The sequence below is a fragment of the Sorex araneus genome, chromosome 7, assembly GCF_027595985.1.
Source record: "Sorex araneus isolate mSorAra2 chromosome 7, mSorAra2.pri, whole genome shotgun sequence".
NCBI classification, from domain to species: Eukaryota; Metazoa; Chordata; class Mammalia; order Eulipotyphla; family Soricidae; genus Sorex; species Sorex araneus.
In genome coordinates this window covers 8,423,483-8,438,635 of record NC_073308.1, presented here as the reverse complement: position 1 = coordinate 8,438,635, position 15,153 = coordinate 8,423,483, and the positions used below count along the sequence as shown (strand labels likewise).

Sequence of the window (15,153 nt, the reverse complement as noted above, 5' to 3'; positions counted from 1 at the left end):
TGTGTTTATGCAAAAGAACAAGTCAGATTTGTTAAGCCATCAGGCAAATTTTAAAATGAAGGTGGAGAGAAAACCATGTTTCTGTAACTTGCCTTTTTAAAGAATCAGATTCAAATTCTACAGAATGATCTAGTAAATGTATTCTAATCTTGATCTAAAAGGTATTCCTTCTGGGTAATTCAGGTAAAATGTGTTTTGCTGACTGTAAAGTAAGCAGCCTAGTCTTTGGGACTCAATGTTGAACATGCTGTCACTAGTCTGACCAGGATATTGGAAGCCAGAGCTTTAGTAGGGGGAACCTCAGCTCAAAGTGCAGAATTAATTGCTTTCCCCCAACCTGTCAGTAGGCTACAGTGCCAAAAGTGGACATCTCAACTGGTTCTAAGTATTCACCTTTAGTTCTGTGAACACAGTCATTTGGAGAGAACTAGAATTTTTTAACAGCTCTTAATTCTCGTTTCATCATGGGATTAATACCCCATCCAGAGAATACTCATCTAAGATACTCCGCAAAAGAGGAGCATAGGCATTGGAACAAGGTTTTCAAAAGAAAATTGATAGATAAAGGGTTACACTAAGCTTCCAACACTAGTGAAAGCCATCTTTCATGGGAAGGAACTCAGTACTGTGCTTTCTATTTCATTAATGAACCTAGTGGAAATTCTGGGCTTCCTTTCCTAACACTTGTTCAGCATCAAGGAATTTACCAAGGAGAGGACTGGCAGTTTGACATCATGTAAATGATCAAATGCTCATATTCAAGGTATAAATATCTACTGCTTCCAAATGACAGCTTCAGTGGATAGGCAGCTTTTCCAACCTGAGAAGTGGTGTGGTGCTTCTAGGCCACTAGAAAAATCTGGACATAGGAAGTCATTTTCTATCAACCATGGGTGGAGCAGTTATTCTTTTCCATTGTTTTTATGACAGAAATGGGTATGGCATTATGTTGCTTTGGGTTCTGTTGCTTTAACTCTTACAGCAAACTATTTTGTCCTTACTAGGTCAGAAAGGACCTTCCACATCTTCAGAGTCTAATCATTTCAAAGTGCCATCCCTCAGTCTAATTGATCTGATCTTTTCTTTCAGATAACTTCAGGAACCCAACCAGTTCATTGCCTGGAGCCCACTAAAACTAAGGTAGCTTGAGGTTTCACCCCTTGTGCAGGCAGGGTCTGCGCCCCTCTGTCAGCATGAAGCAGCTTCAGAAGATAGGAGACTAACACCAAAGGATAGTTAAGTAAGGGTCAGGAGACAAACACTAAAAGATAGCAAAGTAAAGGTCAGGAGCACTGCCCCATGGCTTGATAGCCAATCTCATGCTCTAGGGGAAAAGGTAGCTGGGATGGAGAGAGGAGCACTAAATAAATAATGGTTGGAGGGATCGCTGGGGATAGTAGATGCATGTTGAAAGTAGATTATGGACCAAACACGATGGCTGCTTGTTACATGTATTGCAAACCATAACAACACCCAAAAGGACAGAGAGAGTAAGAGGGATTGTTCCTGCCACAGAGGCAAGAGGTGGGAAGGGGTTGGGTTGGGGGTGGGGGGAGGGATACTGGGAACATTGGGGTTGGGGAATGGGCACCAGTGGAGGGATGGGTGCTTGAACATTGTTTGACTGAAATGCAATCATGAAAGTCTGTAAGTCTGTAAATGTACCTCTCGATGATTCATTAAAATAAAAAAAATTAAAATAAATAAATAAATAAAAATTTAGAAGAGCATGTGATTGCAAGGCCCAAAATAAATCTAAACAAGGGAATGAGTAGACTGTGACTACAGGGGCATATGGGAGCAGATTATTTAGGAGCTTGATAAGGGGTTTGAACATTATATAGGTAGTGAGAAGTCATTTGAAAGTATTAAGTATAAAACAACCCACATTTTCTGTTTCAATATAAAAATGAAAATAGAAATAAAAACAGAATGTTAAGTAAATAAATAAATACAAAAGAAGTAAACTGGATTCCCCCCCCCACCCATATTCCACTTTACATGCACTGAGGAGAAATAAAAACATAAAGACACAAATATAATTGCAGGGGTTGGAGTGATAGCACAGCGGGTAGGGCATTTGCCTTGCACACGGCCAACTCGGGCTCGAATCCCAGCATCCCATATGGTCCCCTGAGCACCACCAGGGGTAATTCCTGAGTGCATGAGCCAGGAATGACCCCTGTGCATTGCCGGGTGTGACCCAAAAAGCAAAAAACAAAAAAACAAATATAATTGCAAAGGTGGCAGAGGAAAGTCCATCAGCCAGTGATAAATAAAATGCAACCTGGCCAGTGATGCTCAGGGGTTCACAACATGGCCGTACAATGCCACCTACACAGGAATGTCAGTCAACAACAAAAGGGAATGATGCTGCTCCAAGGCTGAGCCTGTCATGGGGTGACAGCAGGGTAAGTTGTGTGGTTCATGCCACTATTAACAGACCCTCCAAAACAGGCCTGACTATTAGCAAAGTGGCTGAGGGAAGGCCACAGGCCAAGGGCAGAGAAAAGACTGGAGAGAGACTGGTAATTGAAGGTGTTTCTTTCAGTGGGGGATGACAAGGTTTTAAAGTGAAATTGTGGGGTTCAAGAGACAGCTCAGCAGGCTACAGAGCTGGCTTTTCACACAGGAGGCCCAGGCGGTATTCCTGGCAGCTCTGAGTCCCCAAAGTGCTGCCAAATACAGATCCTGGAGCAGCCTGAGTGTTAGTAGGTGTGGCCACAGAACCAAAATAAATTAAACTCTGGTAATGGCTACACAATCTTGTGAGTCTATTTAAAAATTAAATTCTACACTTTAATTGGTGAATTAGAGCCCAATAAAGCTATTCTTAAAATGAAGGGCATGTATGTATGTACATGAAAGTGCTAGCAGTGAGGGACAGAGGGAAGGGATATGGCTCAGTGGCAGAGCACAGGCTTCTAAGTGTGAGGTCCTAGGTTCAACCCCTCGGATCACATATGCACACACACAAAATAAACATGTCAAAGAATTACAAATCTAAGAAGTGGAGTTGGAGTGATAGCACAGCGGTAGGGCGTTTGCCTTGTACCCTTCTGAGCACAGAGCTGGAGTAACCCCTGAGCATCACTGGGCAGCTGCCTTCCCTTTCCCTGGCCCAGCCACCTGGAGCTGACCTCACACCGGACCTTTTCCACCAATGCTCAAGTCAAATCAACAACCACGGAACATCTGTCCCTTCGACTAACACACTGCTACATTCTTCCTTGGGGGTTAGTGACCTGGGCACTTGTTCGTGCCCATTTTGAGAGTTGGCATTATTTCCCTTGAAATATAGAGGGGCCACATAATTTTCTTTCATATATTAAGCCTTGTACCCATTTTGGTTTGTGAGCACATGTGATACACAGCCTGAGGTAACACATTTACTGAGTCACAAAGTGTTTGCAGATTACACAAAGCTTTCAAAATTTGTGTTTTCTCACATTCTAGATTTCAAAGTTGCCAACCTGGTTATGTGGTGCTAATGAGAGGCTCTAATTGGAAGTTTCAGATTTCTTGATTAGACAAAAATATAGCCGGGGGGCAGCGACAGTACAATGGGTAGGGGGCTTGCCTTGCATGCGGCTGACCCCAGTTTGATCCCCAGCATCCCATATGGTCCCCTGAGCATCACCAAGAGTGATCCCTGAGTACAGAGTCAGGAGTAACTCCTGAGCACTGTTGGGTATGGCCTGAAGAAAACAAATAATCAAACAAAAACTTCAGTAAGGGCTGGAGAGATAGTTCAAAGGCCTGTAGAATTTGCTTTGCTTGTAGTAGCTCCAGGTTTAGTCCCCGGCACCCCATGGTACCCAGAGCACCACACCAGGAGTAGAAACTGAGCACCAGAGGAATGTGCCAAAAACACCCTAAGAGAGTACACATTAATCTATTTGGTGTTAACTAAAATCACGAAGTTTATTTTCTATGCATCCTTTACTGCTAATAAAGTCACAAGTTCTCTTTCAAACAGATGGGTCACTATAAAAGAATCCATAGTTCTCTCTAGGAATCTTCACCTGTTTCCTGAGAATGGGAAACGGCAAGGGTGTGGCCTCCCAACTGAACTATTGGGCCCTGATCTAAGCTCACAAGAGCCCACACAGGGTTCTCACAGGAGCTGCCTAGGGCTGGTTCCCTTGGATGATCAACACACTGAACTGTTCCAGCGATACTCGGCCAACTGGGCTGGACGGGCCAGTGCTAGGGCTGTTAGGATGTGGTGAATGAAGCATGAGGAACCAGGACTTAAAAATGAGTCCCTGTGCATGCAAGGCATGCAACCCATGACCACAGAGCTATCTCCCCAGCTCAGGAGTAGCCGTCTATCAAGTTTCTAACCACATTATTAGGCAATGTGGTTCCTTTGTCCTTTGTACCCTACATGGCAATGCTCAGCGCTTACTTCTGACTCTGCACTCAGGAATCACTCCTGGTGGTGCTTGGGGACTATATGGGCTGTCGGGGATCAAACGTGGGTGGGCCATGTCACAAGACAAGTCCCCTCCCCACTGTACTATCACTCCAGTCCCTGAAGAGTGTGTAGTTCTAAACTTGATTCATGTCGCAGAATGAGAATTTTATGAACTGTTAATTTATTTTTTTAAATTCTTTTATTGATTCACCATGTGGAAAGTTACAAAGCTTTCAGGTTTAAGTCTCAGTTATACAATGCTCAAACACCCATCCCTTCACCAGTGCACATATTCCACCACCAAGAATCACGATATACCTCCCCCCTTCCCCCCACCTCCCCAGCCCCCCACCCCGCATGTGTAACTGATAAATTTCACTTTGCTTTCACTTTACTTTGATTACATTCAATATTTAAACAAAAAAATTCACTATTATTGATTTGGAGTTTCTCCCCCCTAAAGTCGATCTGCTGAAAAGAAAGCATTTAGTAATTTGTTTTCCATTGCTGAGAATGAAGAGATATGAGGTCAGGAGGCCGCACTAGCAGCAGCATAGTTTTGGATTTCTGAATTTTAGTATAGTGCTCCCGAGTCACTCCCATTCTTTTGTTTATCTGTAACCAATTCTACCAGTTTATCTGCTCTTCCCTTAATCAAACTCTGTTAATTGGTAAGGTCAGAACTTCCTAGGACACTGAATATTATAACATTGCCTTTCTCTCCTCTTTATGCCTTTTGAATAATTTACTTTAAAGCTATGTCTTTTTTGTATAGACACAAGAAGACAATATTATGTTTTTATAACTTAAGACTTAATTGGCCTCGATATTCCCTCCTGGGCATCTGCTTTCTCCACTTAAGCCTCAGTTGCCCTCAGTTCCTAGCACCCCAAAGGAGGGTCCCCGACGTGGGACGGGAAGGATCCAGGGCAAGCGGTGAGTTATGTGCTACCCTGGCATCGAGATGGGCCTGGCCAAAGTGCCTAATTCTTAACTATAAGTTAAGAGCTTGATCATAGACAAATGCTGTCATGATCCAATAGTAATTATGAGACTGGGACCCTGCCAGGGATAGGAAAGACTGATCTGGCCTGAGCACTGTAGTCTGAGATTGAGATGGCCCCAGGAGAGCAATTCTATAAGCTTTAATGCATCTCTTATTGTGTCCATACAAAATAATTAATATTATGAATTCTTATATGTTTGCTGGCTGAGGAGAAGAGAAACACATTCATGGGACTCTGCCCTTGGGTGGATCCTCCTGCTGAAAGAGAATTAAGTCCTAGGAGAAGCATCCCCTGAGGGAAAAGAACCTTACCCTATTGCTGACCACACCTAGGTGTATGCCCCAACCCCCTCATGCTGTGGAGACTTAACTAGGCAGTAAGAGTGGGTTGGGGGGCCAGAGCGAGATCCACGGCGCCAGACCCACCGGGGCCAGATCCACCGGAGCCAGATCCACCGGGGCCAGATCCACAGGGCCAGATCCATCGGGCCAGATCCACGGGGGCCAGCCAGATCCACAGATCGAGAGAGAGACCGAGAACCGGGAGAGAGGCAGAGAGAGAATGAAGTAGGATGGGGGAGAAAGAAGCAGGAGGAGAATCAGAGGAGAATGGAGATGGACATGAAATAAACCGATCGAGCAACCAGTTTGGCCTTCCTTCCTTCGCCGTTCGCCGCCTGCGCGCCCTTTCTTTTTATTTTTATTTTTATACAACTGGCGTCCCTGTGCGTGCACAAATCTCCAACCGCTGTGCAACTAAAGGTAAGAATAGCGTTCGGTAGAATTCCACTCTAGAAAAGTTTGGTGGGAGAACAGAATTTTGTGGTGCAGTGAATTAAAATACTAGACTTACTGCCCCAGTAAGATGGGACAAAAACAGTGCCGCGAGAAGTCCGCTCAAAATTTTTCGCGCCAAACTGAACGTGGCAAGTTTTTTATTGAATTAATTAAGCATTTTGCAAAGAGAACTGGGCATCGTGTTTCTCGGGACCAACTCCGGTCCTGCCTAAAAATTGTCTATAAGTTTCATCCCTGGTTTTCAGATAAGGGTACTTTAGAGCCTAAGGTTTGGGAAAAAATTAAGGATAATGTCTTCAAGGAATTTAAAGGAGGGGCTAAAATCCCCAAACAATTCTGGGTAACTTGGGAAATCATTAATTCCATTCTCAAAGCTTTGGAAGATACCTCCGAGGATGAGGAGGTTAGATATGCTATGGGAGGCTTTCCTCAGGAGTTAAACAGAGAGGATTTTAAATTTGAGGATGAAGTAAAGAAAGTTTCTACTACGGAGAGAGCCTTACCCTCAGCTCCTCCCATACCCAAGCCTAGAAAGAAGCCTGCTGCTCAATGCGTGGCTGCTCCCGTACCCAAACCCCGAAAGCAACTCAAGGCGTTTCCAGTGCAGACACGTTCTCAGAGCAAAAATCACTCTGCCACTGATGAATTAACGTTCTCTACTGACGTTAGACCAGAGAGACCACCACCTCCCTTGTATGACTCCACTTCTAGTGAATCAGAGGAAAGTGATGGGTATGATGAGCCAGCTACCACTTCCTCAGATTCTGAGTCTGAGAGCGGCTTGGTAGAGGAGGCTTTTCACAGGAGCCGCCGCCGTTCAACTAAGCGGCCTCCAGGTCGCTCGGGACAAGCTCCCGACAGAAGCTTACAGCTGAGACCTCTCGACCGTAAATGGTCAATTCCACCCAGACCCCATGAGCTCCATCTCTTTTTTCCCATCCAGCTAGAGGAAAATCAGTCTCCATCTTATGAAGGGTTAGGAATGGATTCACTCAGTAATTTTAAAAAGGCCTGTGCCTTGTACGGACCTACATCTCCGTACTGTAAGGAGTATCTTACAGGCTGGAGCAAAAAGGCTCATTGGGTACCTCAAGATTTTCACGTGGTTGCTAAGACGTGCTTAAGCCCTTCTCAGTATATGCAGTGGAGGATGTGGTTCAGTGATGAGGCCAAGGCAAAACTACAGAGCCTAGGCCATGCTGGACGAAAATTTTCAGGGATTAAATTGATTTATGAGATGTTAATAGGTGAAGGGAAATGGCACGACCCTAAAAAGCAAGTCACCTTGCCTCGTGCTGTGTTTTCTCACGTCCGTGATATCGCCTTGTGGGCCTGGGAGAGGATTGATGCAGACGCTGAATTCAAGGGAAGCTATACAAAGATTATTCAGGGAGTCTCAGAACCTTATGCAGACTTCATAGGGAGACTGATGGAAGCCATAGAAAAGCAGGTGAAGGGTAAGGAAACTCAGGAGCTTTTGTCCAAACAATTGGCCTTTGAAAATGCTAATGAGGATTGCCAGGCCATTTTGCTCCCCATTAAGGAGAAGGAGGATATTATGGGGTACTTGAAGGCATGTAGGAATGTTGGTTCTATCAAACATCAAGCACGTATTAATGCTGTTGAGGCCTATGCCATACAGAGGCAAGATAAGGGCAAATGTTTTAATTGTGGGAGACCAGGCCACTTCCGTAAGGACTGCAGGGCACCTCCAAACCGTGCCACTGTGAGAGCACCACCTGGACCTTGTCCACGATGCCGTAAGGGAAACCATTGGGCAAGAGATTGTCCCTCCAATCTTGGCGTGGCTGCTGACCCCAATTCGGGAAACTTGCAGTGGGGCCAGCCCCAGGCCCCACAAAACCAGGGGATGTTCCCAGCTGCAGCCCTTCTCCCCAGTGTGGAGCTTCAGAGCTCCAGTCAATAGATTCACTACAACCAGCCACTGCAGGGAGCAACGTGTTGGATATTCCCTGTCCTGATACAGTTACCATTTGCCCCACCCAGAGTCCCGACATATTAAATTCTGGTGTAAAGGGACAAGATTTGAGCCCCCAGGTAGAAAGGGAGCTTGCTCAAGTGAACCTTGCAAGCAGCACATCAGGTTTTCATGGTTGTCTGGAGGATTTCCTGACAGTGAAGGTAAAGGCGTCGCCAATCTCTGACTCCACTCATGGAGTGCATCTAGAATCTCAGCAACAAGCGGCTGAGTTCAGGGAACAGGAAGCTATCCCGCGTATGGGATATGCGGAGCTGAGTTCTGTACCTAATGGGCATCAGGTTTTGAGCCAGGATAAAAATAAGGAAATTTGGAATCAAAGAGTTGTGTCTATTGGTGAATTTGCACTGGCAAACCAAGCAGAACTTTGTATAAAAGGGCTCAGCTACCCTGAGAGGCCTCAGTCAGGTCAGAGGTGGAGAAAGCCTTGTATAGTTTCTAGTCTTAATTCCAAAGACCATCAGTCAGGAACTCAGTCTGGACAACTGAATCTCAAGTTGTTTATCAGAACCTGTGGTGATATGCTATTTCCAAAGAAGATTATTCAAAAATTCAGGCTGGTACAGTTTTATTTTTGGGGAAGTGAACTTCTACTTCTAGTTCATGAGATGCCACCTCTAGGAAAACGGCTTCAGGGCCAGTGGGTACGTGGTTATTCTCCCACTCAGCAATTGCTTATTGACCCAGGAGGCACAGAGATGCCTCATTCCTGGGTGCTCACCCACTCAGCCACTACAGATGCTGAGTCTGGTGAGGGACAGAAGGCATTGTCACTAGGATACTTCTGCTTGTGTGTGTGCATGGTTATGAAGCAGGTTATTTTGGATACCAGAAAAGAGCTTCCAATGAAGGCTATAACTTGCCACATTGGTTTTTTCATTGCCCATGTGCCAGGGCTGGCTAATATCATCTCAAACTCAGTTTATGCTGTTGGTTTCTTCCCTGGTATTATGACTATGTCTCTAAATGCATCAAACACTATAATTCAAAAATTGCTTCAGCAGCTACAAGCTGTTTTACAAAAGTGCTCTGAATTTTTTTTCCTTTTCCTTTATTACTCTTATCTGATCTCATTCTGGTCTGACTGGATCTATGACTTGAGCACAGTTTAAAAAAAAAAAAAAAAAAAAGGAGGTATGCCCCGTTTGACTCCTTGTCCTTGACACTGTTCACTTTAAACTTTTTAAATTTACCTTAAGGAGAGCCATATACAGCAGCTGAAAGGCATTTTCAGGAAAATGCACAGACTCAGGAAACTACTAATTCTCCTATGTGGATTAAAATTGACAAATTGGATAGCAGGGAGACTCCTCACTCGAGGAAAAGGCTATGTTTTTTTTCAACAGACAACCCCACCAAGAAACTTTGGGTCCCGTTTTGCATTCCATCAGGAGCCGAATTCATCTGCCTGCTTTAACTTTCAGAACTCTGCAGTTTTACAACCCTCCAAATTCCAGCCACAAGCCATCACCAAGCTGATTTCAGCTGGAAGCCACAAGGAAACCAGAGGAGGAGCTTGCATCAGAGGGCCTGCAGCAAAGGCCTCTAGCTCCTCTATCATATCACAAGGCCACATTAAGAGCATTCCTTGTATCCTTCTTTTACAGGTTGTAGAATGGAAAACGCCAGGACCCCATATTTTGGATTAATAATTCTTTACTTTTACCCTTTCCTTGGAATTCACAGGTGCCTCAGTTTCTGAAGGAGGAAGGAATGACTTTTAATAGGAAAACCTTTTAATTTTTTTCTAGGATAACTGTTCCTGTCGGAGTTCCCCCTGTCTCTTTCTCTATCCCTAGGCATGGAGACGTACCAAACCCCAATGGTCGAAGCCTCTGATAACTTTAAAAAAGTATTTTTTCCAAACATAAGCTAGGTTGCACAGATATGACTGCCAGTGAACCTGACCAGAGAATGGCTGCATCCCTCTGCTGAAGGACTCCTGACAGAAGTTGTGATGCTCCTGTTCCAGTGCTCCCTGCTGATCCAGTACTTCATGAAATTCATCAGACTCCTATAGTTGCTCCTCCAGGACTCATTGCTGTGACCACTACTGCTGCTGCTGCAGAAACAACTCTTCAATTTTGATCCAGACACTTCATTTCTTCAGAATGGGACTGACTCTCATCATTGGTGACTTGCCTCACCCTTGGACAGTGCAGGACAATTGGACGCTTTACTACGACAAGCACTGCTCTGGCCAAGGGTCGGACTGAAATTTTATTACAATTTATAAGACTGTATTGTGTTTGGAATTGTTCCTCTTTCTATTTCAAATTTTTGTAATTTTGTAAACAGAAAAGGGGGAGATGTTGGATATCATTGGTTTGTCCTTTCCCCTTGCCACTAGGAGCTTAGGTTTATCAGTCACACCCATCAAAGTGCTCCCGAGTCACTCCCATTCTTTTGTTTATCTGTAACCAATTCTACCAGTTTATCTGCTCTTCCCTTAATCAAACTCTGTTAATTGGTAAGGTCAGAACTTCCTAGGACACTGAATATTATAACATTGCCTTTCTCTCCTCTTTATGCCTTTTGAATAATTTACTTTAAAGCTATGTCTTTTTTGTATAGACACAAGAAGACAATATTATGTTTTTATAACTTAAGACTTAATTGGCCTCGATATTCCCTCCTGGGCATCTGCTTTCTCCACTTAAGCCTCAGTTGCCCTCAGTTCCTAGCACCCCAAAGGAGGGTCCCCGACGTGGGACGGGAAGGATCCAGGGCAAGCGGTGAGTTATGTGCTACCCTGGCATCGAGATGGGCCTGGCCAAAGTGCCTAATTCTTAACTATAAGTTAAGAGCTTGATCATAGACAAATGCTGTCATGATCCAATAGTAATTATGAGACTGGGACCCTGCCAGGGATAGGAAAGACTGATCTGGCCTGAGCACTGTAGTCTGAGATTGAGATGGCCCCAGGAGAGCAATTCTATAAGCTTTAATGCATCTCTTATTGTGTCCATACAAAATAATTAATATTATGAATTCTTATATGTTTGCTGGCTGAGGAGAAGAGAAACACATTCATGGGACTCTGCCCTTGGGTGGATCCTCCTGCTGAAAGAGAATTAAGTCCTAGGAGAAGCATCCCCTGAGGGAAAAGAACCTTACCCTATTGCTGACCACACCTAGGTGTATGCCCCAACCCCCTCATGCTGTGGAGACTTAACTAGGCAGTAAGAGTGGGTTGGGGGGCCAGAGCGAGATCCACGGCGCCAGACCCACCGGGGCCAGATCCACCGGAGCCAGATCCACCGGGGCCAGATCCACAGGGCCAGATCCATCGGGCCAGATCCACGGGGGCCAGCCAGATCCACAGATCGAGAGAGAGACCGAGAACCGGGAGAGAGGCAGAGAGAGAATGAAGTAGGATGGGGGAGAAAGAAGCAGGAGGAGAATCAGAGGAGAATGGAGATGGACATGAAATAAACCGATCGAGCAACCAGTTTGGCCTTCCTTCCTTCGCCGTTCGCCGCCTGCGCGCCCTTTCTTTTTATTTTTATTTTTACACATTTTAGTAACTAAATCCAGATAAATGTCTGCCAGGAATCACAACATTGTAAGCTTGTACCTCTCAGCTACTTTATATTCCACATATGAGTGCGATCTTTCTATGTCTGTCTCTTTCTTTCTGATTCATTTCACTCAGCATGATACTTTCCATGTTGATCCACTTATATGCAAATTTCATGACTTCATGTTTTCTGACAGCTACGTAGTATTCCATTGTGTAAATATACCAGAGTTTCTTTAGCCAATCATCTGTTTTCGGGCACTCTGGTTTTTTCCATATTGTGGCTATTGTAGACAGAGCGGCAATGAACATGGAAATGCAGATGTCATCTCTACTATACCTTTTTGCCTCTCTGGGATATATTCCCAGGAGTGGTATTGCTGGGTCAAATGGGAGCTCAATTTCTAACTTTTTGAGAATCGTCCATATTGTTTTCCAAAAGGGCTGAACCAGTCGGCATTCCCACCAGCAGTGAAGGAGAGTCCCTTACTCCCCACATCCACGCCAACACCGGTTGCTTTTGTTTTTTGGGATGTGGGCTAGTCTCTGTGGTGTGAGATGATATCTCATTGTTGTTTTGATCTGCATCTCCCTGATGATTAGTGATGTGGAACATTTTCTCATGTGCCTCTCAGCCATTCGGATTTCTTCTTTGGAAAAGTTTCTGTTCATTTCATCACCCCATTTTTTGATCGGGTTGGCAGTTTTCTTCTTGTGGAGTTCAACCAGTGCATTGTATATCCTTGTTATCAGCCCTTTATCGGATGGGTACTGCATAAATATCCTTTCCCATTTTGTAGATTGTCTTTGTATTTTGGTCACTGTTTCTTTTGAGTTGCAGAAGCTTCTTAGTTTGAGATAGTCCCATTTATTTATCTTTGTTTTCACTTGCTTGGCCAGTGGCGTGTCAGCTTTGAAGATAACTTTGGCTTCAATGTCGTGGAGGGTTTTGCCGACCTTATCTTCAATGTACCTTAGGGATTCTGGTCTGATGTTGAGGTCTTTAATCCATTTTGATCTGATTTTTGTACATTGTGATAGATGGAGGTCTAAGCCCATTTTTTTTCATGTAGCCATCCAGTTTTGCCAGCACAATTTGTTAAACATGCTTTCCTTGCTCCACTTCACATTTCTTGCTCCCTTATCAAAGATTAGATGATCATATATTTGGGGGTGTATGTCAGAGTATTCAACCCTATTCCATTGGTCTGCAGCTCTGCCTTTGTTCCAGTACCATGCTGTTTTAATGACTACCACTTTGTAATAGAGTTGGAAGTTGGGGAGGTTGATTCCTCCCATTTTCTTTTCCCCAAGGATTGCTTTAGCTATTCTTGGGGGCTTATTGTTCCATATGAATTTCAGGAGCGCTTGCTCCATTTCTTTGAAGAATGTCAAGGGTATCCCTATAGGGATCACATTGAATTTATACAATGCTTTGGGGAGAATTGCCATTTTGACAATATTAATTCTTCCAATCCATGAGCAGGGGATGTCTTTGCATTTCTTCGTGTCCTCTTTTATTTCCTGAAGTAGTGTTTTATAGTTTTCATTATACAAGTCCTTTACCTCCTTAGTTAACCTGATTCCGAGGTACTTGATTTTTGAGGCGCAATTGTGAATGGGATTGCTTTTCTCAGGTCACTTTCTTCTCTCTCATTATTTGCATATAGGAAAGCCATGGACTTTTGGGTATTGATTCTATAGCCTGCAACTTTACTGTACGAGTCTATTATTTCTAGGAGTTTCTTGGTAGAGGTTTTAGGGTTCTCTAGGTATAGTATCATATCATCTGCGAATAGTGAGAGCTTGATTTCTTCCTTTCGTACTGAATGCCCTTAATATCTTTTTCTTGCCTAATCGCTATTGCAAGTACTTCCAGTACTATATTGAACAGAAGTGGAGAGAGTGGGCATCCTTGTCTCGTCCCTGTTCTTAGAGGGAAGGCTCTTAGTTTTTCCCCATTGAGGATAATGCTTGCCATAGACTTGTGATAAATGGCTTTGACTATTTTGAGGAAGGTCCCTTCTATACCCATTTTGGCGAGTGTTTTCATCATAAATGGATGCTGGATCTTGTCAAATGCTTTCTCTGCATCCTATTGATATGATTATATGATTTTTATCTTTTCTTTTGTTGATATGATGGATTATGTTGATTGATTTCCGGATGTTAAACCATCCTTGCATCCCCGGGATGAATCCCACTTGGTCGTGGTGTATGATCTTTTTGATGAGTTGTTGAATTCTATTTGCTAATATTTTGTTGAGGATCTTCGCATCTGTGTTCATCAGGGATATTGGCCTTTAGTTTTCTTTTTTTGTGGTGTCTTTGTTTGCTTTTGGTATTAGGGAGATATGAGCCTCATAGAAACTGTTTGGGAGCGTTTCTGTTTCTTCAATTTCCTGGAAAAGCTTGAGAAGGACTGGCAAAAGGTCCTCGTTAAATGTTTGGAAGAACTCGCTAGTGAATCTGTCTGGACCTGGGTTTTTGTTTTTGGGAAGACTTTTGATTACCATTTCAATTTCCTTGATGTTAAATGGACTATTCAGGTACTCCCAGTCTTCTTGGTTCAGCCTTGGGAGATTATAGGAGTCGAGGAATTTATCCATTTCTTCTAGGTTCTCTTGTTTCGTGGCATAGAGATTTTCAAAGTAGTCTCTGATGATCTTTTGAATTTCATTGGTTTCTGTTGTGATGTCCCCCTTTTCATTTCTGATTCGGCTTATAAGGGTTCTCTCTCTCTCTTTCTTTGTGAGTCTTGCTAGTGGTTTATCAATCTTGTTTATTTTCTCGAAGAACCAGCTCTTGGTTTCAATTGATCTTTCGGATTGTCTTTTGGGTTTCCATGTCATTAATTTCTGCTCTAAGTTTTATTATCTCTTTCCTTCTGCCTGGTTTGGGCTCCTTTTGTTGGTCCTTTTCTAAGGTCTTGAGCTGTGAAGTCAAGTTATTTATGTGGGCCCTTTCTTCCTTCCTGAGATATGCTTGCAGAGCTATAAATTTTCCCCTTAAAATGGCTTTAGCTGCGTCCCACAGGTTCTGGTAGCTCGTGTCTTCATTCTCATTTGTTTCTAGGTACCTTTTGATTTCTTCCTTGATTTCCTTCCTGACCCACTCATTGTTCAATATCGAGCTATTTAATTTCCAGGTGTTTGATTTGGTTTTCTGCATCTGTCCACGATTAAGTTTTATCTTCAGTGCATCATGGTCTGAAAAGATAGCTGGTACAATGTCAATCTTGTTGATTCTGTTGAGGTATGCTGTGTGGCCCAGCGCATGGTGTATTCTGGAAAATGTTCCATGTGCACTGGAAAAGAATGTGTATTCCTTTTTGGGGGAATATAAAGCCCTGTATAGATCTATTAGCCCTCTCTCTCTATTTCTTCCTTCAAAGCCAGTATTTCCTTGGT

At 43.6% G+C, this 15,153-nt stretch overlaps 1 protein-coding gene across 1 annotated transcript in view; it reads right to left on the bottom strand.

Annotated features, from left to right (window-relative positions):
- LOC129406607 (uncharacterized) overlaps positions 1-15,153 on the bottom strand; it is an 84,869-nt gene that overhangs the window by 57,793 nt on the left and 11,923 nt on the right. The window lies entirely within an intron of this gene.